This window comes from Papaver somniferum, chromosome 5 (genome assembly GCF_003573695.1).
Source record: "Papaver somniferum cultivar HN1 chromosome 5, ASM357369v1, whole genome shotgun sequence".
NCBI classification, from domain to species: domain Eukaryota; kingdom Viridiplantae; phylum Streptophyta; class Magnoliopsida; order Ranunculales; family Papaveraceae; genus Papaver; species Papaver somniferum.
In genome coordinates, this window is record NC_039362.1 from 212945139 (window position 1) to 212971647 (window position 26509).

Below are 26509 nucleotides of genomic sequence, written 5' to 3' on the forward strand. Positions count from 1 at the left end.
GGGAAGATACTATTAAAAGAGGTCCTGTATTAGTTTGGATGCTTATCTTGCTGGAGATAGATTTGACTCGGCTAGTTATTTTTACGCTCGACTCATTAAGCTAAGCGTTTAATTATTATTTTTTATATATGTTTTTTTCTGATGCATTATTATATATGTTTTTTTTTTGATATTTTAATTATAATAGATGAGCAATATTTAACTTCAAATTGAACTTCTGCATTGTTTATCAATTTTCTAATATTGAGGTTCTAATATTGAGGTCGTAGTTGCGACTGTACACCCCCTGTAGATAATCATATGATCAGTTGTCATCAACTATACATGCATGTCTGATTCGAAATTGCATACATCTTTATTAGGAGAACAAAGAATACACGCTTCATTGGATATTTGATAAACTCGAACTGATGCAGCGAGTTGCTGGTTGTAGACTGAAGTATCCTGGATCCAACTCTTTGTTATATGCAATCTTTCTACACTAAATCTTTTGTTTCGCCATAGTAATTATCTCTTCTTTCGTCTTTTGTCTTCCTCCATGAATCCTGATGTTCCTCTCCTTTCTGGGCTCCCATACAATCATTTCTCATGACCAGAGCTTAAAACTTCAGCACTTCAGTTCTTATTAATCCTGCCATGCATGTTAATAAATTCTATTTTCTTCCATGATTGTAACGTTTGTTCTTCTATCTATTTTATACTTTTTACCTTCCTATAAACATAAATCCAATCGATGTGTAATGCACAAAAACTGTCACAAATAGGAGAGGCAAAAACTACAAGTTTTGGTAAATATCCCATGTACTTTCTAAGCCTTATGTCAGATATATCCGTCAACATGAAAAATACTTATTGCTATTTGCGCACATGCATCCCTTCCTTGGACGTGGTAGCTGTTTCTCACTTCTCGGACTCTCTGAATCAAATCCTAATTTGTGGACTGTTATCCTACCACTGAAAGTTGATATGACAGAGATTTGGATGATGCGTCAATAGAACAAATACCATGCGATTCGTCAAGTTGGGGAAGGAGATGACTGTCTATATTATCTAAAACTTGTTTTCAGGGTTCTGATACAATTGACAATGTCGATGGAAAATTCAAGACAATCAGGGGATTCCACCCGATCAGCAGAGATTATTTTTTTCTGTAAACAGTTGGAAGATAAAAGGACTCTTGCAGATTACAGTATTCAGAAGGAGTTACTCTTCATCTTGTCCTTCGCCTCCGCGGTGGTGATAATCGAATATCATCTGGATCTCTCTAGTGGGTAGTTGTCTAGTGGAATATCTTGGCTGCTTCTGTTATGGCTATGGCTTTCTCATTTTATATTTATCTGTGTTTAATCATGATAGTGCTACCAAACGGCTTTTTAATGGATTTTCAGTTATGTGTTATATATATGAACCACATGTTCTATTTTTCTTCACTTTCTGGGTATTATAGAAGATTTATGATATTTTAACTATGTTTAATACAATGCGTTCGAATTTCGGTAGAATAAGTTTAATGATATTTTAACTTGCAGGAACCATCGATGAAGGCAGTATGATATTTGTATTCGTTCATTATTGTGGATTAATCAAGTTCATCATGGAATTGGATAATGCACCTGCTCTTTACAAAGGAATTGTGGAGACTAAGATCCTAACAGGAAACTGAATGTTATTAGAAATCACAAATAGCATTATATTGAAATTAAATTTTGCAAATTTCTAACTTTCTAAGCTTTGCACATTCTGCATAATTAAATTAAACTAAATCGAAAATGAACTACGGTAACTCTCCCGCTCTGTCTTTCTTTGCATTCTCCATATTAGACATGATTGTTTCACCATAAAATACCACTGAGATAACAAATCACTTCGGCTTTTTGCGCTTGAAAACTCAAGCACTCATAGCTCACTGATAAGACACATCACATCGGGTTTTTCGTGCTAGAAAGGCTCATGATCATCAGAGCTGCCACAACTGTTATCATCGTTTGCGATTAGTATGGAAAACTTCTTACACCCATCCATCAAAGCTTTCCGATCTCGATCACCAAACGAACAGCACGCATACACCTGAAGGACTTTCAAACGTTTGCAATTCCGAAGGATAGCTTCCCAGCCTTCTGGCTTTATTACCTCCACGAAACCTGATACTTTCAGTTCCCGTAAAGAAGGGCAACCTTTTAAAATCATCAAAACTGCTTCAGTATTCATAGTCATAGTCCCAGATTCTTCTCCAACCCAGGACAATTTAGTCCGTGCTGAGAGTTCAAGATATTCAAGCCCACCACCCTAACAATTGCTTTAATCCCCTCTGGTGTAAGTTTGCTCCCATTTTCTTCGAGCCAGGTTAATGTCTGTGGACACCCTAGAAAGCCAATACCCGTTATCTTGCTACGGAAGCCGATGTTAAGTGAATCCAATTCGCGGTAGTTCCGTAAGCGAAAACTTATTCCTGAATCAGTAATCAAGTCACACCATGAGAGGTTAACCACCTCTAAGGAGGAACAACATTTTGCCAGGGCCTTTAAGCCTTCATCAGTAATATCACAACCTTTCAAACTTACATCTACCAAAAGAGGGAACCAAGAAAACATTAAAGACAATTCGATATTGAATGCGAATTTTAGGCGCAGGCCAAAAAATTTATTTTCTTACCGCCAGGCCCACAATTAATTTCTGATACAGTCGCACCCATAATTATTTAAAAATATTTAAAACGTACTGAAAGACTCTATTACCCTTCATCGTTTTTGGGCATAATTTTTTTTTCTCCGCCAGTTTCTTTCCCTATTCCTCCATTAATCTCTGTAATGAACCTGCAAAGATTTTTTTCTCCATAATTTAAAGAAATAAATCATTTAAAATCGATGATTCAAAGAAATAAATCATTACTAAACCCTAGAATACAGTTCAACAAAAATGGATGAAACACCAACAAGAACACGTCTTCAGAAATCGAAAAGAAGAAATCAGGTACTAAATCCAGTTTAATCGATGGTATTGTTGCATGCATTCATTAGATTTGATTTTTTTTTCGATTTTAATTTTTGTTTTTAATGTTGATGACCTAAAAGACGAAGAAGAAAAAATCAAGTCGAAGAAACAGAAAAAAAGTTATGCAGCTAAATTTTAACTTGTTATGAAGTTAAAATTTAGATGCATAACTTGTTATGCAGTTAAAATTTAGATGCATAACTTGTTATGCAGAAGTAATAATATGCTGCATAACTTGTTATGCAGTTAAAAACTAGTTATGCAGTACAAAGAAAATGTGCATAACCAGTTATGCAGTACAAAAAAAAGTGCATATAACTAGTTATGCAGATGCATCAAAGGTTATGCTTATCATAAATCACTGCGGATGCAAAAAAAAAAAATGCATAACTAGTTATGCAGTACAAAGAAAATGTGCATAACAAGTTATGCATAATATGTCATGTGTTTTACTTTTAAATAACATATGTTACGCAGGAAAAATAATGTGCATAACTGCTTATGCAGTAAAATCAACTATGCATAACTGCATAGCTTATTATGCATAACTGGTTATGCAGTAAAATCAACTATGCAGAACTGCATAACTTATTATGCATAACTGCTTATGCAGTATAAACAACTATGCATAACTGTGTAACTTATTATGCATAACTTGTTATGCAATAAAAGCAAACATGCTGAACTGTGTAGCTTACTATGCATAACCGGTTATGCAGTAAAATCAACTATGCAGAACTGCATAACTTGTTATGCATAACTTGCTATGCAGTAAAAACAACTATGCATAACTACGTAACTTATCATGCATAACTTGTTATGCAGTAAAATCAACTATGCATAACTGCGTAGCTTATCATGCATAACTGCTTATGCAGTAAAATCAACTATGCATAACTGCGTAGCTTATTATGCATAACTGGTTATGCAGTAAAAACAACTATGCATAACCGAGTAACTTATCATGCATAACTTGGTATGCAGTAAAAACAAACATGCTGAACTCCGTAATTTATCATGCATAACTGGTTATGCAGTAAAAGCAAACATGCTGAACTGCATAACTTATCATGCATAACTGCTTATGCAGTAAAATCAACTATGCATAACTGCGTAGCTTTTCATGCATAAATGGTTATGCAGTAAAATCAACTATGCAGAACTGCATAACTTATTATGCATAACTGCTTATGCAGTAAAAACAACTATGCATAACTGCGTAACTTTGACTGCATGAAAAGTTATGCATTGTTTAGAGTATCTGCATAACCTGTTATGCATATAAAGTTATGCCTTCCCTGATGAGTGTTATTAAATCATGTTGCAGTTTCAGGAGAACTTTAGAGATGAGTACAGTGCAATGGAGTTGGAACTCTGTGAAATCGAAACTAAAAGATTGAATCGAAAAGATCTACATTGATCGTAAATTCAAAAACAAGCTTAAAATATGTAAAAATCGATTCGAAAACCTAAATTAAACTCTGTAACTTAGAATAATATATCATAATCTTAAAGAAACTAAAACCTAGAATCGAATCAAGATTAAACAAGATCAGAATCCAAGTTAAACAAGATCAGAATCAAAGATAAAACGAACGAACCTGAGCTTGAATTTCAGATTATCTTTGTTGAGTAAATTGAATCTCTCAATTAGCTCCTTCTAAAACTCTCGATAATTCAATACTTCAGCTCTCGCTCCGGCTCTATCTCAATCTCTCAGAACAAAATCTCAATACAAAATCTCAAAACATAAAGTGAGGTTAAACTTGGAAATAAAATAAAAAGAAAACTGAATTTTGAAAATTTTGGGTTTTGGCAGAATTTATACGCCAATCTTGGGTGCGCGCGTGAACTTTTACACGCGTGGGTTTGACAGTGGTGGAAGCTGAGAAAATGGGTGTGGCTGTAGTTTTCACTATTTGAATACTTGGAGCAATAATCTAAGTCCAGTGTTTGAACTTCGGATCCGAAGAATTGTGACTTGGATGCAGCATAAACTGTTATTTTAGGGCGACCTGTTAGATACAAATATTCGAGGTCTTGGAATCGTTTCAACAACTTACCAAGAACTACGGTAAGACTTTTAGTTTTTTCATAATTCGTAACACTAGTATACTCTATGGATCGACAATTTTTGTTCTGAATTTGAAGAAATTGATGACAAGTTAAACCAAACGAATTACGATCAGATACAGTTTTGAGGGGATTTATAGTTGTGAGACACTTAAATATAAGACTTAGACAGTCCTCGGGGAGGTTTGTGATTAAAGATGAGATTCTTCGGATTTTACACGGCAAATGGTCATCATCCTCACCTAACCCTTGGTTGTACTTGTCTTTGGATGATGAGCTCATCATTAAGCAATCGAAAATTCTTGTTGATGACAACACTGATGCAAAACAAAATATAACAAAAGATGCCCAAAAATATTAAAACACAGTAATAGTAATACCTTCGGGCTTCGGCTCCTTCTCCCGCAACAGAATCAAGAAATAAAACTTAAAGAGGAGTCGAACGGGTTCTTATCAAGCTTAGGGGATGTTTGGTAACCATTATTTTAATGGATTTATCATCCCATAATCCATTATGCAGATTATAATGGATTCTAAATGCGTTTAATAACCATTATAATAATTACTTATTTTAATCATAATTGAAACAACTCATTATTTCCATAAACAGCAAAAAGTTGCTTTAAAAATTTATTATAATCAATTAATTTTTTTAAGAAACTCAAATTGAATTTTCCTCTTCTTATTTTCTCTATACTATCAAGAGAGAGATAAACACAACAACATAAGATTAAATAAAATATTCTAGATCATTGCTCTTTCCTCTCCTTTTTGAGATTATCATTGTAAGATAATCAATTATTTGAAAAAAAGTGTTTGAAAAAGTTTATTTTAAAAATGATTATATCAAAATCATTTAACAATTTATGATTATCTATAATCATAAATTTTACCAAACAAGGCCTTAGGGAAACTAATTTCTTTTTAGGGTTTATTATTATTATGGAGAGGATTATTTAAGTACCCTCACTTTTTCTTCCTCTGTAAAGGAACGAGGGGTACTTAATTTATTATCAAAAATATAAAAATATTCTTTCATAACCAAAACTAGGTATCACCGGGGACTTACGGCCCCGGCCCAACCTCTCATGTTAGCGTCAGTTTATATAATTCATTTCTTTCTCATTCCAGTGTACTCATAATTTTATAACATTAGTATACACCTATTGTGACAGAATATAGAAGGAAATATTCACGTTGCAAACAAATAATAACAGAAGAATCCAGTTTAGACACTGTAAATCAGTTCATGGCATATACTTTTTTCAAACATCACGTTTCATCGTTCTTGTTGGGCAATCTGTTGTTTCTGAACAGCCGTAAACAAAATATTTCAGGATTAACACCCACAGTTTAGTTCAAATATTAAATTAAAAAATCATAGTACTAAACCAGTTGTTCTTCATACATTTGGCAAAGATACCCTTGCTCGACTATCGCAGGTTTCACCATATACTACTTCTCCAGACTAATTAATTTACTCGTCCAACACACCTTCTGCAGAGCAGCCTGAGTATGGTAGGATGGAATATCAAATGTGGATGGTGCTGTAACTGTTGGTGACTCTGATAGACAAAATAATGGAAGCTAAAAATACTATAAGAGAATGCAGAAACATAATACAAATATACTGTACATCCTATATCTTTCTTGGTTAAACAATAATTTCGTGGACATGAATTTGATTTTTATAGAAATAGAAAGTGTGAGATACATAGGTGTGCCTTGATTTAAATTTTTTCAATTCTTGCTGATTGTCCAAAAAAGCTAGAGGTGTGGATAACATAAAGTGCCTGTAACCAAAATCATTGTTTTTCTTTTATGTGAACGCCAGCCATCTGATCAGAGAAAATCCTACGGGTTAGGAGAAACAACTCACCTGGTTCTTAGATCGCCGTTCTCCTTGACCTCCCTCTTCTCTAGCGCTCGATCAGTGAGCTATTACGCACTCTTTCAAGGGTGGCTGCTTCTAGGCAAACCTCCTGGCTGTCTCTGCACCCCTACCTCCTTTATCACTGAGCGGTCATTTAGGGGCCTTAGCTGGTGCGTGCTTTCTGTGCAGATGATCGGAATACCTGGCAAGTCACCAAACAATAATCTATATTACGTTCATATGGATATCAATAATGCAATAAGAACATGTCTATACCCAAACCACAAAATCATACTTTAGTCCAGAGAGATGATACATGTAAACTTGAACACTCATCTTCTACAGGTGTATTGGATTGTTGTGCAATGCAATTAAATAAACTCAATTTTCAAATGCCTAAGAAAATCTCATCTCAGCGGAAGAACATAAAAATTTGAATTAATTAATCTACTTATAAATCAGAATACTATGGCTCTGAATCCCTAAGAAATAACAAATGAGTGACTAAATGAAGCTACCAAAGCTTGTGGATGATCCATGAAGTCAAATGGACAAATAAAGAAATCACGACAGTGATAGATCTGAAAGATGAACACATTCTTGACAATTACAAAAACCCGATCCTTAGAAGGATATGTAAGATAGCAATTCTAATTGCATGCTGTAGCAGAAAGGCATTTACCCATAAAGATAGGGAAAATAAACAGATAGTTGTTCACCTTGAGAATCTACTACTATCAAAGCCATTTTCGCTTCTAATTGACTTGCTCATAAATTCCCACCAATTTTTCCGCAATTCCACTACATATTTTATATTCTTGGAAATTAATATGAATAGTAAAATCAATTCGTGTAAGAGAAAAAACTTTTAAGAATAAAGAAAAAATTATAAAAATCCATGTTGATATCCTTGAGATAATATACATGTAAAAATGTTTAGGCGAAACCTATTTAGGCGAAACCTGTTTAGAGAGGCGGTTACTCGAATCTTTCAGACCATTGAATGATAAAAATTCATCATGTAAGTGAAAGGAAAGAGACAGACCATGAGAGTGACTCATCAAAAATTATGCATGAAACATGGATTTATGGAGTAGTTAAGATCCTAAAAAAAAAATATGTACCCACACCTAAACTCTAACCTAATCTTTCATAAAATATAGGAGGTAGGAACAAAGGATGGATTTTAGACAGAATTACAAACCACCAATTAGAGGGACACCTAATCAGTTAACTACACTAATTGTCGTGAAATCGAAATTAAACCTACCCAAAAAAATGCTTGAAATTTTCCTTAATTGTATACCGATCATGAGTATAAGATTCCATTCTCAGCTTAATTTTTTCTCGCATATCGGTCGATCCCTGCGAGCCATAAAATAAAGGTTCGATTAAGTGAATCAAATTCACAATGAGAGACCCATATAGTATCACGGAATCATGACTTCTTACCATGTCCTCTTCCTGAGCCACGTATTCTGATATCTCCTACTAAAAAAATGAAAGAAACACGTGTCTTTGTCAATCTCTTATTCCACTGTCAGTTAACTATTCCATATGGAACACTTCCATCCCTGGTCTATGAGAATTAAAATCATTCATAATTAATGGTCATGAAATAGTTTTGAAATCAGAATTGTTTCATCATAATTCATAATTGAATAAAAAAAAAAAAAAAAAAATCACAGTACCAAGTTCTTGGGCTCATAGCCCCACCAAAAATAACAGGCTAAACTAAACCGATCAAAATGAAACAGCCTCCATCCCTAGAGCAGTCTCGTTGCTAAGAAAACCTTAAAAAAACAAAACAAAAAAAAAACATCACAACACATCAAACCAATGCATCAAGGAATAGAAGCTTTTATCTCAAGCTGCATTCAGCAATGGTTCAATGAGATAAATTTTAGTCGAACTCAACCAAATCACAACAACAGATATATGATGAAAGCACTTTAAAGAAAATTATGTTGACTTACCTATATGTTATGCCGAAAATTCAGCATGTAGTTTGGTAGCACCATTCCCTCGTATGCTTGTTTAATGGAAAATCAAAGGAACTGAATTCCAACCCAACTTTGTCCCTGATGCCAGAACTACGATGTAACTCCACGTCATCAATTTAAGCATAAGAATTTTTTCATGAACACCGCCAATCTAATGGGCACATGAAACTTCTAATCCAATCCTTTGTGACAGCCCTGTAAATTGTTTGCATTGACATAAACTGCTTAGAATCTCAAATTCACAATAAATATTTTCAGGTTTAACTTCTACTCTGTTCATAGTTCGGTTCATATGAAATTGGTAAATGAGCACTAATTACCATGGCTTCTTTTTTTGAACAAACCCATTATCTATAAAATCACACAGTAGATGTGGTTGCTAAATAATTCATGTGTGTATATTCAAGAGACAACTTTACGTTCAATGATATTCAGAGATCATGATGAGTTATTTCGAAAAGCAACTAAATTCTGTTAAGAGAATTTGTCTTTGGCAAGATTAACAACTTCCCTAAATCAAAAGTCACAAAAAAAGAGGTACATACACTTTACGTACTAAGTTAAGATCTGAGTAAAACTTGAGTTTGAAAATTTAGTGTCTTCCGCGAAGTCCTAAACTACACATAAGAATATAAATTTGAATAATAACTTTTGTGAGCTACTTATTCCGTTTGGGGGTCTAAGTCGAGAAAGAAATGTGAAATGGCAGCTCACTTTATTCAGAAAATAACCAAGGGAAAGAAGATAAGCAACCCACTGTTGGTTCTGATGCGCCAAACTTCACAAATGAGCTCCCAAAGGAATTGCATAAATTAACAAAGTGAAGCTCGTGTACTCCAAAAGATTCGGCACAATATTCTGCACTTCAAACAACAATCTCTTTTCTATTGTTTCTTCGCATAAATTTCATGTAAACTGACTCTAGGTAAGCATATTAAAAATTAAGTTTAAAGAAGAACTACTTTAACTTCTAGATTCAGAGCAGAGGTATCGGGTCGATTCCTTTAATCCTAATATGGTATTTAGGAAGTATTATAAAATCCATTACCTTTTTCGAACTAAAGCAATCCCGTTTAGATCTTCAATTAGCACTTCCAACCTCGGTTTCCAGCACAATTCGTTTTCATTGTTATCAAATTAAATTATGCTTAACCTGGAGGAAAATAAAAAGATAAGCAACAAAGAAGATATATGCATTCATTACGTTGTAACAGGACAAAATTTTGGAAAATGTCAGAAAAAGGTATCATACCAAATGCCTATATTTCCACTAACCTCGAAAGATGTGACGAAGTTCAGCTGGGTGCTTAGAGACTTTTAGAGGTAAAGAGTTCAAAATAGAGAGACATGTCTACGTATAAAGCAAGTCTATATCATTACGAAAATAATAAAATAACTATTGCCAACCAAAAATTCAAAAATCCATTAAACAAACCTTGATTTCTTAACATAAATGAACACCTATAAGCAAATGCTTAACAAAACCTTAGATATATCAGAATAAGTAGACTATAGTACTGTAAGCATGGTGTACTAAAAAATAAATAAAAATGTTACCCATTATCGTTTGATGGGGTTGCAAAATATGATTCGGATGTTTTCAGGTTAGTGGGAAACACCTTGCAATGGAAGTTGTGGTAGTGCCTGTAACAGGTTGTTTTAGCCTTAGCATACCATAATACAATACCCCCTCCCTGCCTGCATATATGTAAATGGGTTTGATAGTTACATTCTAAAATTGTTTATCCCAGCCAGCCTTGCGATAAAAGGTGAAAACACATAAAAAATCCAAAACAGTAAAACTTGCTTAAATGAAGTCAAGCGCCTTACTCGCAAATCACATTCATTTACAGGCAGGGACGGACCCAGAAAATCTTAATTCACTTTCCAGTCCGGGCTAATGGCTTTGGTCGACCATATCATTTCTCTTTTTAGGCTGTTGGACTGTGATGTCTATCTGGGCTAAAGCCTGGTTAGCCCTGCTGTAGGTCCGTCAGTGTTTACAGGTGACTGAATTGAATTCTGATGATTACATCAAAATATTTAACAAACCAATAGTTAACCTTTTACCAATAGTTTCCTTCGCCATGCACAGTCCAAGATACTATTTTAATCTCCTACAAATTGTTCTATCTTTTAGTACATAGGAACAACAAAATCATAATCAAAACACCCTAAACCCTTGTGCCGAATCTAATAATTTATGCAAACAGGATTACACCTTGCTCACTTCCGATTTCACATCAATACGGTGAGTGATGATAGTCCTCCACTTTATCCATTGAGACCGAGAGCCCAATAGATGTTCATAAAGGGAAGAGGTAGATTGTTTAAAATTAGTTTTTTTTTCTTCCAAACTGGGGAGATAATATTGTCAAATTAATGAAAGATGATTGGGATCACATAGTTTTAGAAGGAAACAAATGACAACAATAATATCTCCCGAAATCCAGAAATCCAGAAACCCTAGGAATTCTTAATAGGTGAGATTCAGATCTCAGGTATGCCGCCAGAGCATGTTCTTTTGTTTATATTGACGCTTTGGCGGCATATCTGCTAACCCCCTGAAAGAAACAAAGTAACTTAAGATAAAGAAAAGGAACAAAGAATGTACTTTAATTGATGATTATGCTAACCTTCGGAAAGAAAGACAGGCCAAGAAAAAGAAGAGGAATGAAGAATGTACTTTCGTGAAAATTTATAAGCGTATCAATATTGGTGGAGGGGTATGTTTGATTTCTGTTACAATTGATTAAAAGTGGATGCTATTCGCCTTACAGTAAAAATCGTATGTTTCCTTAATTAAATATAAAACAAATTGACATTATGTTCTGGGGAACTCCTCGAATGAGTAAGCCATGTGAGCAGAGTTCAGCATCAAGCAAAAGTTAAGTGAGAAAGTACGTACGTGATTCATCTTCGTTGTCATCTTCATCTAAGAGAACCTCAACATTATTTCCTTGGCTGGAGAGGTTGATGAGTTCAGACTATCCACTATATCTTGTAACTGAAAGTATCGTGCAGAAGACAAAGATTAGATCACATAGAGTAAAAGAAATGAGGAGGAACATGCTCTCAGATAATGTTTCTTTGGCAACAAAATAGACATATTCTCAAGTGCGTTCACTTTTAGTTTATCTTCCTCCAAGTACTCCCCAGCTTCCTCTCTTGGATACTCCCCTCTATCAAGCTGTAGGCCTGATAGTGTTTCATTGTTCTTTCTCTTAGCACCTGGACTTGAGCAAGGTAGAGCAGATAGTACTGCTTCGGAAGAAGTCAAGAGAACCTAGAAAAGATATGATGCGATTTCATTGACAAAACAATTTAGCAAAAATAATGCATATTAATGTGACAAATAACCATTGATTGTAATATGCAATCAAAAGAAGAGCTTGGATCGGTGCTTATGCCAAGCTCCACCTTTCTGTCTACCCTCTGAGCGAGTTTTTTGAATTTTGTATCCTTCCGACTCACAACTTCACAAACCAATCTCCTCCGATGTTCGAGATACTTTACAGGCTACAGCATCAGGGTCACCAACTCAGTCAAATCCAAAGATGAGAAGAAATTCATACACTGCTTCAAAGAATGAGCAGTATTATATTTTCGTTCTCATCCATGCTATGTTTTACCTGTCGTCTCTGTACCGGTACAATGGTCAAGCTGACTTTGTTTGTGATTATCTAAATTAGTGGTAGAGTCAGATGATAACCCGTTAATGTATTGGTTAAAGAGACCAATTTAGGTGATACAGTTTACAAACTACTAAACAGAAACTTATACAAAATGTTGTCAATAGCACTTTGCATCAATGAAATTATGCATCTCGGTACACTATAACTTAATTAAATTGAATTTTATAGAGCGATAAATTCAAATTTAACCAACTGAACCTTTATTTATCTTTGGTACTTTGTTGCATGATATATACAAAGATGACACCTCTAACATGAAATCAGCGCAAAATTAGAGAAATACATGATGACAGTCCAAAATCAAGGAGAAGGACAGGTGTTGCAGTACAAATCCAACACTGGGAGAAAAACTCAAAGTGCACCAAAGATATCATCACATAAAAGACACCATTAAAATGAAAGGGGAAACAATTTATATATTTGAAGCCAAATGGTGACATAGGGACCAAGATGATATGAATGGAAATCATTCAAGACAGAATCAAACAAAAGAAAGAAGCTGATTTAATTGAAACTATGTAGCAAATTTTTGCGGCAGAAAAAAAACAATCGTACCAAAAAAACCAAAAAAGTAATGATTAAAACCATAGAATTTGCTGAAAGGTACAAAAACCCCAATTACACTAAGATACCGATACAACCTAATTGTAGGATGATGCTTCTTTGAAGCGGAATGAAGAGCCCTATTTATGCTGATTTCTGTTACTAAAAACGTAACCTAAACCAGCAATCAACGGGAAAAAAAATTCTTTAATTTTTTCTGTATGTTTACCTTTTTCTCTCAACCGTCTTTCTGATTCAACATGTAAATAACATGAGTTCATTATAAAAAAAACTACATCACAAAGAATGAAGAATCGAAAAATTCAAACAGAGAAGCAAAACTCATGGATTTCTGCGTGAGAGAAGAAAGGGTTGAAGAAAAGGGATCTCAATGGAAGAAACAAAGAATAAGCTTTTGTACGCGGATAAAACAAACCCATCCCTCGCCCGCACCCACCAACTTAATATTACCCGAAGTTTCATAGCCGTCCAAGTCAAACTCCATCCGGACGATCCCGACCGCCGGATAGCAATTTTCGACAAATCCTGTCCACCGATTGAATCTTTGATTAAGGAGACAAACACCCCTTTTTTTTATAACAATGATAATTACCAAACCTAAATTAACTAAATCAAACACTAAATCTAAACCAACAATTAAGGAGACCAACTTAGGGTCTCTTCTTCTTCCTCTCTTCCTCTTTCTTTTTTTTCTTTTCTTCAACGACAATTAATCTTCGATTCTCAGTCATTAATAACTTTAAATGGGTAAGAATAAAAAATCCAACCTTTTTCTATTACTTTTCATCCCATGAAAAGATTAGATTAGATTAAACTAGAGAATGAAAAACTAGTTTGAAAACTGAATACGGTCGGAAATTATTGATTTCCCAACCGTAGGATTGACTTAGGGTGGGAAAATATTGATTTCCTCACCGTATAATAAATTTTCTACGGTTGGGAAAATATAAACTTCCAACCATAAGTGATTTACCTAACTTTTCTATACGGTTGGACAATAAATACATAGTTGTTTTGAATTCAGCAACATCAGTTTATAGATAGAAATAAAAGCATATCAAAGAAGAATAAGGTTTAATGACTTAGCTTCTAATTTTATTTCCTCTTGCTTAGAGATGGAGTAAAACCAGATTTTTCTTTTATTGCAAAAGGCTAGAAGAGGGCTTAGTCAACATCCAATTAGTAGTTGTGTGTCATCCAACATGTCCATCATTAGTTGGAAGTCACCTCACTAGGTGAGTCATGCTTAGTCAACATGACACCTAAGAAACATTAAGTTAATCTAAATTCCTTGATTTAATTCTAATCATTCCTTAATCTGGCACAAACTTAATTCACCTAAGGTTAGAACTAAACATAGGTTAACTTAAGCTAAGCATGATTTGTTGCTAAACCAACATAAATTCTAACATCTCCCGCTTTGGTTAGCGACAAATTCTTTACTGAAAACTACAAGCTCAAAATAAAAGGACGTTAGCGTTCGATTATGAAGACCTAAACATCATTTAGGAGATGTATATGCCATTTCCATAATCAGAAAACTAAGACGTACAACAATCCTAAGCTAAACTTTATGCATTCAACTGATCTTTATAATAAAGATTTGCATACTTCAAAATTAAGTATTCTAAATGATCTCTGATGAAATCGTTCGTCTCAAGTAAGGGACTTCTTAATAATCATTACTGAGATCATTATATTTGATGCTAAAGATTTCCCATAATCTCAAAAAATCTTCCAATGTCTCATTTATCAGACTTCTTTATCTTTATAATTACAATTAAGATTGAATTCTTTAGGTCTTATTCAAAAGAGTCGTTGATATCTCTGCTTGGAGATTTCTTTATAATCTTCACTTAACCAATGTCTCAATTAAGAGACTATACAGTAAACATAAATTCTTAATGATTTCCGAAGAAATCTACACCGATATCTCAATTAAGAGATTTAGGTAAATGCCTCTGTTAAGAGACTACAACAAGTTCCTTATGACCTCAACTGAGATCTGCCAATGTCTCTATTAAAAGATTACCGCAAGATCTTTATGATCCCAATATACTTTTACACGAGTATCTCGATAAGGAGACTACGGTAAATAATCACAAAAGAGATCTTCTAATGCCTCAATTAAGAGACTACACCAAATGATCTACACCAATATCTCTGTTAAGAGACTACAACAAATATAATACGCTAATATGTCAGTTAAGAGACTACAACAAACATAATACGCTAATATATCAATTAAGAGACTACACCATATGATCTCAAAAAAGATCTGCTAATGTCTCAATTAAGAGACTAGAACAAACAAATATCTGAAGAGACTTTGTATGCTCAATATGAGTTATGTCGCCTTCTTGTACTCAGTATGATCTATGTCAACTTTCTAGTGTTCTGGATAAAATATAAACAACAAGAACAAGTATAAGTGATAAGAAACCAAAAACTATTATACCCCCATTGTTATTTAGAATTCTGTCGTTGTTTATGCTTCATCGTTATATGTTCAGACATTATGAATTTCTTACAACAACAACACCTATTTCTGTTTAGATGATATGAACTACATTGTTAAGGTAGTAATCATCTTTTCCGGTAGATGGCATAACCCTGTTAGGATATTCGGAGTATAAACCATACATATCAAGCTTTACAACAAATTTAATTCTATCATAAGTCACCTTTGGGTAAACCCATGATACAAGAATCTCAAATCACCAGTTAAAACTTTTACATACAACAAATAATGTATGAAATATGACTCATTCCAGATATTATGACCACTATGAATTACCTTTGGGTAAATTAATACTATAATATCTGAAATGAATCACCATCAAACCACAACATACATTCTTATTGTTACTTAAACATCTACACATATAAACGAAATAGATAGCTTATTAATAAGCAAGCATAAACATGTTAAACTCGGAACAAGACTCAGTATCATCGCAAGACTCAGTATCATCGCAAGACTCATACATGAGTCTCAAACAAGTTTAAGATGAACATCTCATACCAAGTAAGCAAAAAAAAATATTAAGACCTTTGGATCCAATAGAAAAGTTGTCACTATTATGAGACATGATTTATTCAAGAATTTATAAGCATAAACCACCTTTGGGTTAATTCATACTCATAAGTTCCAAAACAAATCACAAGCAAACCACAACAAACACATGTTTATTCTCATTATATACTTTCATTACTCTAAAAGCATCACTTTGGAAATACTTATCGAGTAATAAAAGGCATAGATTTTTTTTTTACAATTACAATTTTCAGAAAACTGAAAAACAAACGGCATAGATACAAAGAATTAGTACACTATGAAGTTCAAATCGCATCGGAAAGGAGAACATACCTTGAACGTGATTGTATGTAAAAAACCTTAGAAGTTGGGAAAAGTAGAGTGAGAAGATTCTCCAACAGTTAATCAGCTTGTCAATGTAAGTGCTCAACCTCCATAACGTAGCAGTAAAGTGGTAAACCAATAACTCCAATTACATTCATTACTGAAGTGTTGTGAATCATCTCAACTTGTAATCCCAATTGTTGAGCTGGAACTACCAGATCACATGTATGTGTTGTAGCATACAACTTGTCCAGTGAAGAGAGGTCACTAAATGACAGACCATCACCACGTGCACTTCGGCAAAAAATGAGTCGCGCATTTACAGAATTTCTGCATGTTGATATCTAGCAGAATTAAACACCAGAAGAAATCACACTCACAACAACTATCCCTTTCCAACTGACAAACAATATTGACCATGTTTGTTGTTATGTGTAGAACAACTCCAAACATCAAAATTCGATTGAACTTGCTAGCTAACCAGCCATAAGAACCATCACACACCAAACATTTTGTGTAATCAAGAAACTTCCTCCCACTGAAAATTCTTTGGGAATAGTTGATGCTTTGATAGAGAAGCAATATTTTGAAGACCAACTCGAAGCTCCGCAAGAGGCAATTAGCAATATCTTCTCAGCCTAGAAGTAGATTTCATAGATCTCCCACTACCATGTGCAAATGGATAATATTTGAAACAATTATATCTAGTTATTGATCCACCTCATAACTTTTTCCACAAGCATTTACATCCATATATTTTGGTGCAGGAATGGAAGCAGTTTTCTGAACATCTGCAGTAAAACTTCAATGTTCCAGCATTCTCTTTCACTTACAAAAGAGATGCGATTTCATTGAACCCGTGAGTTATAAGCAGCAGCTTGTTAGACATCAGTTACAGATTCCTCAACCAATTGTTGCACGATCGACAGAATCAGGCGGGTACGAAACTTTGATTGAACAAATTCATCTAGCTCTTTGTACAATTGAGTTACAAGAAGCCTATGCATCTCATACGTGAGATTAATTTGTTCCCAACACTGAGGAAGTACTTCAGATTTTGTTCTCACTAACAACAGATCCAAATCAAAGAAAACTGTCTTTGATTGGTGGTGCAATGTCTAGCCACTCGTTTCCAAATCTTTAGAAAGTGGTCCGGCACAGGGAATACATCTAACACAAGTACGTTTCTGATTCCCATCTTTGGCATAAAACTCACGTCCTCAATACTCTCTCAGAAGATCTCAACTGCAGTTGTCAAGGGCTTGTAATATCCCTCAACTTTATCACTGCACCTTTGGGATTTCTTCGGTTTCGACCTTTTAGTTGTGAGAAGAAATGCTGATATTCCATTTTCAAAACTCTCCAGATCTATCAGAAAACTTCATGAATTGGAGAACGGAATGATTTCACGTATCTTTGCAGATAGAAAACTCCTTTCATACAGTTTTGGCAATGTTCTTCTAGGTAAATCATCATTCTTCACAACTCTATCGCTGCCGACTTCTTCATCCTGGTCGGTAAATTCGCCATCCCCAAAATTTTACAGCTTTACAGTATCAATTTTATAACTCTTTCATTACAGACTTTTCGTACATTTTACGGCTTACACGGAGAACCAAGCTATCCCATGTGGTACTGAATCCGTGATACCTCATTCTGAAATATGGTGCTTGATTCAACCAAAACACCAGCAACAACAAAAGGAGTCGCATGAAGTATATCCCTAGTTGAAGAACATGAAATAACCAGGGGAAATAGAAGTACAATGTTGGACTTTCAGCTTCATAATCATCTTTTAATTAACTTATACATGATCATATAATTACCCATATGCTGAAAATGATATTAGCCCTAGTATCCCAGATTCTACAAGATAGAAAACACTTATGTACAATTCCTAAATCATGCTAATAAGCAAGAAAGATTCAACTTGTTTTTTATGATTTAGCTACAACATTAACATGACTGAATCAATAAGCACAATCATAAATACATAGTTGTATTGAATTCAGCAACATCAGTTTATAGATAGAAATAAAAGCATATCAAAGTAGGATAAGGTTTAATGACTTAGCTTCTACTTTTATTTTCTCTTGCTTAAAGATGGAGTAAAACCAGTTTTTTCTTTTATTGCAAAAGGCTAGAAGAGGGCTTAGTCAGCATCCAATTAGTAGTTGTGTGTCATCCAACATGTCCATCATTAGTTGGATGACACTTCACTAGGTGAGTCATGCTTAGTCAACATGACACCTAAGAAGCATTAAGTTAATCTACATTCCTTGATTTAATTCTAATCATTCCTTAATCCGTCACAAACTTAATTCAGCTAAGATTAGAACTAAACATAGATTAACTTAAGCTAAGCCTGATTTGTTGCTAAACCAACATAAATTCTAACATTGATACCATTGACAATGTAAAGGAAAAGATTCAAGACAAGGAGGGGATTCCACCTGACCAGCAAATATTAATTTTTGCTGGAAGCAGTTGGAAGATGCAAAGACTATTGCAGTTTACATTATTTAGGAGTCTACTCTTCATCTCGTCATTCATCCCGCGATGATGATAATTGAATACCATTTAGTGGCTATCTAGTGGCATATCTTTCACTGCTCCTTGTATGTCTATGGCTTTATATTTTTATATTCTTCAGTGTTAAGATTTAATCATGGTATAACTACTAAAACGACTTTTTAGTTATGTATATCAGTCTGTCCAAAACAATGTTCAAGGCTATATCTAAAGTGTAAGCCGAGAGATTGAAGTTATTATTGCCTAAGCTTATTTTGAACTCTCAATCTGCATTCATAAAAGGGAGGAAAATCCTTGATAGCATACTGATTGATAATATATGTCTCGACTCGAGTTTAGAATAAAAAATCCCTGAGTTAGTTTGTAAACCTGATATAGAAAAGGCCTTTGATAATGTTAAATGGTCCTTTATTGACGAAGTTCTCAATAAATAGGGTTTGGGAATATTTGGAGGATGTGGATAAGAGGCTACATTCGGAAAATTCCCTTCTCTGTTTTGGTAAACGGGGGTATATCAAATATTCGAAGAATTTTGAGATAGTAACATGTTTAGCAAAAAAAATTCATATTGGATATAGGATATAAATATAGTCTTCACTATGTTTTTATTCTGATATGATACATATAACAAGTTGTTTATATGTTAAGTAAGTGCCTAAAGAATCAAAGAACAAATTATGGGAAACTTATCAATATTTTTGAGATACTAATCTTGACTTATGTCTTTTAATTAGTTAGCAAACCCAACTAGAGTAGATTGGGTTTTCAGACTTTGATTTTTCTGTGGATGTGTGGATTCTATAAAGGAAGAGTCCATAAACAATAGTCCCACGATTGAGTTTGAATATTTATGACTGCGATACTTAGAGAATTAAGGCTTGTCTCTACATTGCTGAAATTTATCGTCTTAGCTACGTAGCATTAAACCACGATACAAAAGGAACAAAACACATGAACCTTGGGTATATATGCTGAATCAAGCAATTCAGAAAAAATAGTTGTTCATTTATTACTTTAGCAAAATTGCATTCGCAGTTGCACTTATTGAACCATTACCTTTTAAGACCTCTTAAGAAAAGATTGAAATCTTAGGTCTGTGGGAGTAATTGATTATTTTTATCTAATTTATGTGCTTATTTTGAACACTTATTGAGCTCGTACTAATGTCATTCTGAATTATTTCTGTATCCATGTTTAGTATACACTTATGTGAATGGATGAATGTTAACAAAAATTGTCTTTCTTTTATAGACATCACTGGACCACTATGATACTCCTCTTAAAGGCCTAATTGGGTAAATTATTTATGTTGTGGTACATGGAAGGGAACATGTTGATAACAAGACAACCTGCAACCACTATGACTCGCATGGGTAGTTTATTTAATCAAGGTATTACGTTAAACACTAATGTATTATGTTTAGCAATTACACGTGCATTATGAATCCCGTAATTAACTATTACTAGATAATCACATGGACCAGTGGGAGAATATAAGATAATTTATTATAAGATTAATTATCTTTATTTGTCCCATGTGAGAATCTTGGTTATAACTAGGATATTTCTAAACATCTATAATCTGGTTTATATAAGGAGTCAGATTCCTAATATATCTCTTCTTTGATGGACGGTCGAGATCTAAAGGTGAAACTAAAACCATAAGAACTTGGTCCTCTCAATATCTATAAAAAAACATAGTACCCATCAATACTGTGTTGAAGGGATTACCACTCATTAGGTCTAAGATCAAGAGAGAGAATCCATGATCTCCACAAGGTATACCGTTGTTCCAAAGATGATCATCGTACGATAGATTATCGCTCCACAAGTATTCTTAACAATCTTACCAAGTATTCTTTACGATACATGTATTGGTAGATCGTGCGCGTGCAAATTTCTTATCACTATGTGAATTGTGCTAGAATCAGGGTGCCTAAATATCTAGACTAAGACTCCTAATAATAATACATATTTGCACAAGAGTCAACATTTCAAGGTAAATGAGCTCCATTTTTTTATAATTTTTCATTTTTTAATTTTTTTTGAATTTTGATTTTTTTTAATTTTTTTTTTGGAATTTTTTTCAATTCTTTTCAAAAAGAAGAAGGAGTTCGTTTTCAATTATGGCAAATTATCGTGGTATCTACTCTATACCCCCAAACCTAAACTAAACATTGTCCTCAATGTTTCAAAACATGGAAAGAATTATAAAACAATATACGAAGAGGAGCATGCTGAGTAAAGTAAAAGGAGAGAGAATACCCGATTGTACGGTGAAAGCAGAATTAAAACTCCGTTATTCAAGGCAAACAATCCGACATATCTCAGCCGAGATGATATTGGATTAGCAAAATATATACAAAAGGAACAAAAGGGGTTTTTTTTTTTTTTTTAAAATTTTATCTACTGGATTATGTACAAAAATATTCACCATACACTAACAATCTAAAGAGTTGAGGATCAACCCAAAAGACGAAGTGTAGACATTTCAACAGCTTCACACAATAATAATAGGAAAGAAAAGCAGGTGAAACTGTGAAACAAAATGAGCTACCCCCAAACCTGGATTTTACAGAAGATATAGTTTTGAAAACAAAATTGCGCAGTTTCGGGGGTTCATCATGCAAAAGGTCTAGCTCGAAATGAACTGTGCTAGGGACGGGCAAACATGCTATTTCCAACTGTGGTTCCTCAAATGTATTATATTTGGAAGCAAAATAGTCCAAGAGGACTTGGGAGGCACACAGTTCCAAACCTAGGTTAGGAATTTTCAGCAAAATTGGTTTTACAATATTGGTACAAACCAAATCTAGGTTGGGTGGAAGGCCAACAGATTGTGACTTAGGTAGAAGAATAGGCATATCATTATCAATCAAATCAAAACCTTCTAACTCATCTACACATGTCACATCATGCTCACAATCATCATTCACATTGGCAAGTTCACACTCAGAATCATCAACATCATCAACAAATTTATTCTCATGCATCGGCAAATCAGGAGAAATGTCACAATGTGACCTAGGTAGAGAATCAGACACATCACATATATTTTCATGCATATTAGTGTCTACAGAAGATTCAACTATTCCTATGTCATGTTCATCTTCACAGAATAATTGTACGAATCCCATGTCAATATCAAAATCATATGAATCACAATGAGTATTAGAAAAAACAACATTCATGAAGGTCGAGGGCGAGAAGCCATATGTTATTGAACCAACAGGTTCCATAATATTTTCATGTTCTTCTAACATATCATCATAATCATCATAATCATCATCATGGTAGCATGCATATTGGTCCTCATTAAAAGTGGTGGTGTCATTAGTCGATTCATGTTTCTCTAAATTAGGTTCATAATCATCATTTACATGGATGGGACTAGACACTTCATTAGGGACAACATATATTTCCTCATGAATTTCCTCCTTTTGTAGGTGAAGCAAAATCTGATCTAAATGTGCCTTAATTCGTGATGTAGATCTATCGAAGTTTTGCTCACTGAGTCCGAAAGTTTCTGTGGTGGAGTCTAAATTCATGGGAGTACAAAATTCTTCATGTTCAAATTGTGGTGATTGGTACATGTGTGCATGGTCATTAGGGTTTAAAAAAGATTGATCACAACCCTCAAAGGATTGATTATGGTCCCAATGACTACCATTCTCACAATTCTTGGGCATTTCATACCTTGGATTTTCTCTAGATTGCCTAAAATTATGCAAAATATGACAATGCTCAACAGGGTGGTCTAAACTACCACATGCGGGACATGCATAGATTTCAGGTTGCCTAAGAAAATTAGATGTGACAGATTCCTCATGTGCTTGCATTTCTAAAGCTGTGATTCGAGCTTCTATTTGATCCATAAGTGATGATTGGGTGAGTGAGGTACTAGCAAAATGTTCATTTTCACGTTGTGGCGAATGATGCATGTATGAATAGTCATTAGGGTTCATGTATTGCGGCTCGGGACTTTGAAAATGTCCATAATAATGCCTATGACTATTGACATCATGGTCCGTGGAAGGTTCATAACGTGGCAGATGCCCATAAGCCATTTCTCTAAGAGTTTTATTTCCATCCCCAGGAGCATACCAAAATCCAGACATGATTGGCTCAAAATCTAAGTAACTATGTTACAAAGCTCAGAATTTGGTTTTTAAAGGGTTTCGATTTTGGGAAAATTTTGGTTTTGGTGGGATATATTTGAAAATTTGGTTTAAAATGGGAGTAAAAATAAAAATTTTGGTTTAAGATGGGAGCAAGTAAAAATTTGGTTTTAAAATTGGGAGCAAAGTAGAAAATTTTTAATTTTTAATTAATTTTTTTTTTTTTTTTTTTTTTAAAAAAAAGAAAATAAAATAAAATTAAGAAAATAAAATTTGGTTTTTTTGAAACGGGAGCTAGCCCACTGTGCAAGCCTCTAATGGATGGAAGGCTGCGGCCCACGAAAATCCAAGTTTTAATTTTGAAAGTTTAATTTGGCCCAGTTGGTTAAGGCCCGACGTTTGTTTTAAAACTTTGGTTTCGAGGTCCACTTACAAGTCCACAGTCAGTTATTAGCTCAGCTGGGTTTAAGCCCAGAGTCCAAAATATAAGTCCAGAGGAAAAATTTAAACAAGCCCACACAAAATAAATACAAGCCCACAAATTAAACAACAAGCCCAAAAATAAATTATTACAAACCCAAAATAGAAAAATAAAAAGCCCAAAAAATTGGGTTAATTATTACAAGCCCACAATTAAATAATTTGGAAGCCCACAGGTTGGGTTTCTCAATGAATGGGTTTAGGCTTACCTTTTTAGCACAGCCCAGCTGCTCTGATATTGTTGCAAAAACCCAGTTGGGTTTTGGTTCTTTTCCTTGGTGGCGTCCCAGCAGAGGAAAAACAGGTTCAGAATCAGCAGGTCCAACAGCAAATGAAATGAAGCAGATGCAGATGCAAATGCTATGAAATGAAATACAAAATAGCTAAGAAAACACAGATAAAACACAGCACCAATCCCCGGCAGCGGCGCCAAAAACTTGGCAGGTCCGGAAAGCGTATAGAAATGATGCGATGAAACGGGCCTACAGTAATACCGCAAGTGCACGGTGTCAGTTGTAGCTCGTGCAAGTACGGGTCGATCCACAGAGATCGGGTGTGTTTCGGAAGTGTTTTAGCTAATTGGGTTCCTAGTTTGCTTTGGGCTTGAAGCCCTTTGGAAGTGTTGGGCTTAATGTACTATTGGGTTTGAATGCCCTTTGAATGAATTGGGCTTAGTGGGTTTGTTAAAATAAAATGAACTGAGCTTGGGCTCAGTTATATTTGAAGTGCAAATGGGCTTTGGGCCTTTGATTGAGCTTTGGGTTAAACCCACAGTTGATTTGGATTGGGCCTTCAACCTTAACCCAAACTGGGCTTTGAGCTTTAATGGAATGGGCCTTAGTATTGGTCTTACAGTTGGGCTCAAATTGTGTTCTGGGCTTTTGGAATGAACCTTGGGCTTGAATGCACAGCAGAGCAGATGCTAGCAGTAGCAGAAGAAGTGGCTTGGCTGCAGGAGAGGAAGGGGCAGCAGCAGTGCAAGAAAGGCAGCAGCAGCTGAAGAAGCTACAGCAGCAACAGAAAAGGTGGCAATGCAGCAGAAAATGCACAGCAGTGCAGTAGTAGCAACAGAACTGCAGCAGCAGCTGCAGCTGCTCAAGCAGTGAACAAAATTGCAAAACAGGAGAGTTGCAGGGCATGAAAGAAGCAAGCAAGGCAAAACAATACAAAGCAAGAAAAGCAAAACTAAACAGTTGAAGAAGGAATTGTGGATGACAGGGAAGGTTGATGGCAAACTAGGGCATTCATTCCACTCTAACTTCTAATATGCATTCTCCTATAGAAAGTTAAACACAACTATGGTATTATTTCAAAGCACTAATTGTCTTTCTACAGCACAACTAGTCAAGGGATTATGAATTCAGCTTGAGTTGCAGCTTATCAGCAGCTCATGAACCTAACTACAAAGTATACTTGGCATACATTGTGAAAGTGAGGTGATGATGAGCTAAGTTCAAGTTTTTCCTAAACTTGTTTAGCCTTCTAGAGCAATGTGGTCAATGTACTATGCAATAAGACATTAGAGATTCATCAAGTACCTAGCAGGGTGGTTTAGAACATGACAAACATTACACTAAACATGGCATTCACAGTGACACAACAATGAGTCTAACTAACAACAGGAACATCACACATTAACATTAACAGTGCATTAACAAGAGCACATTTAACAGGAACAAGACACTAACAGGAACAATTGAAAATTGCACATTGCACATTAACAGTAACAAGACACTAACAGTGAACAATTGAAATTAGGCTAACCCAAATTGGGTGGAAACTTGGCTAGTCCAAGAACAAGTTTTACATCTCATACATCAGTTCTATTTATTCCCAAATTAGCAAATTAGGGTTTACACCCATTTTCCCCAAATATCTTCAATACACAGTACAAATAGGGTTTAGCTAATTACCCAAAATTTAGCTTCCAAACTCCAAAATTTGCTCGACCCATGCTTCTTGATGTCCCTCTGATGCTCTTCCTGCTCCTATTGTCCCCTAATTTCTAGCTATTTTACTCACCCCAAAACCTAGGGTTTCAGGTTGTGAGATGAAGAAAATAGCTAGGCTAGGGCGTTGTCGGGTGTTGGAGATGGTAGTGGCAGTGATGGAACTGGTGGTGGTGGCAGAACTGTGGAGGTGATGGTGTTGGCGGCATGGCAGAGAGGGGAGGTGGTGTTGCAGAGCTCTGCAATTTTTTTGGGAAGAAGGGGAAGAAGAGCTCGATGGGATTAGGATTAGGGGTTGTTTGGTTAGGAAAAGGGTATGTGTTGCTATGGTGTGAGGCGGAGACCTCAAATTTAGATGTTGGCGAATCTGAGATGTTGGATCATTGGATCTGATTGGAATCGAACGGATAGATGGAAGGATGTGTGAAGCGACCGTCGGATTCTGAGGTGCAACGAAGTTAACGGCACCAGATGGAGTTAGGTATTGTAGTGTAAGGCGGAATCATCGGGATTTGATGCACGGGCATAGGAACGACCGTTGGATTCAACTACCATCTAATCTGAAGGCTTGGAATTTCAGCGCTGTGGTGCTTGGCAGAGACTTCCGATTTTGATGCTCTATGAAGGAGTGACCGTCGGATGCTCCCGAGAACTGATCTGATGGCTGAGAACGGAGGCGCTTTTGTGTGTAGAAAATGAGGTTGTGCGCACCATTCTTCGCGGCTTCCTTGCGTAATTTCTCCCGGCTTTTCACTACTTTTCTGCTCTTCTCGCTCCACGACTCATCCGAACTTTATTTACTACCTAAAAATGCAAAATTAATTAATAAAAATATTTATTCTTGAAAACAATGAAAATACAGAATATGGG

The 26509-nt window shown here is 35.0% G+C and overlaps 1 long non-coding RNA gene across 4 annotated transcripts; it reads right to left on the reverse strand.

The window, feature by feature from the left end:
- Positions 1-6489: 6489 nt before the first annotated feature.
- LOC113284575 lies at positions 6490-13529 on the reverse strand. Of its 4 annotated transcripts, none has more exons than XR_003328250.1 (9): positions 12361-13529; positions 11849-12226; positions 9989-10638; positions 8914-9135; positions 8629-8730; positions 8390-8516; positions 8208-8302; positions 6944-7139; positions 6490-6629 (listed from the first exon to the last, which is right to left on the reverse strand). It is a non-coding gene; the product is annotated as an uncharacterized LOC113284575 (long non-coding RNA). The 4 variants fall into 4 exon arrangements; XR_003328249.1 differs by adding an exon at positions 7657-7738 and having other exon boundaries at positions 6497-6629; positions 11849-13524; XR_003328248.1 differs by having other exon boundaries at positions 6493-6629; positions 11849-13522.
- Positions 13530-26509: the final 12980 nt, after the last annotated feature.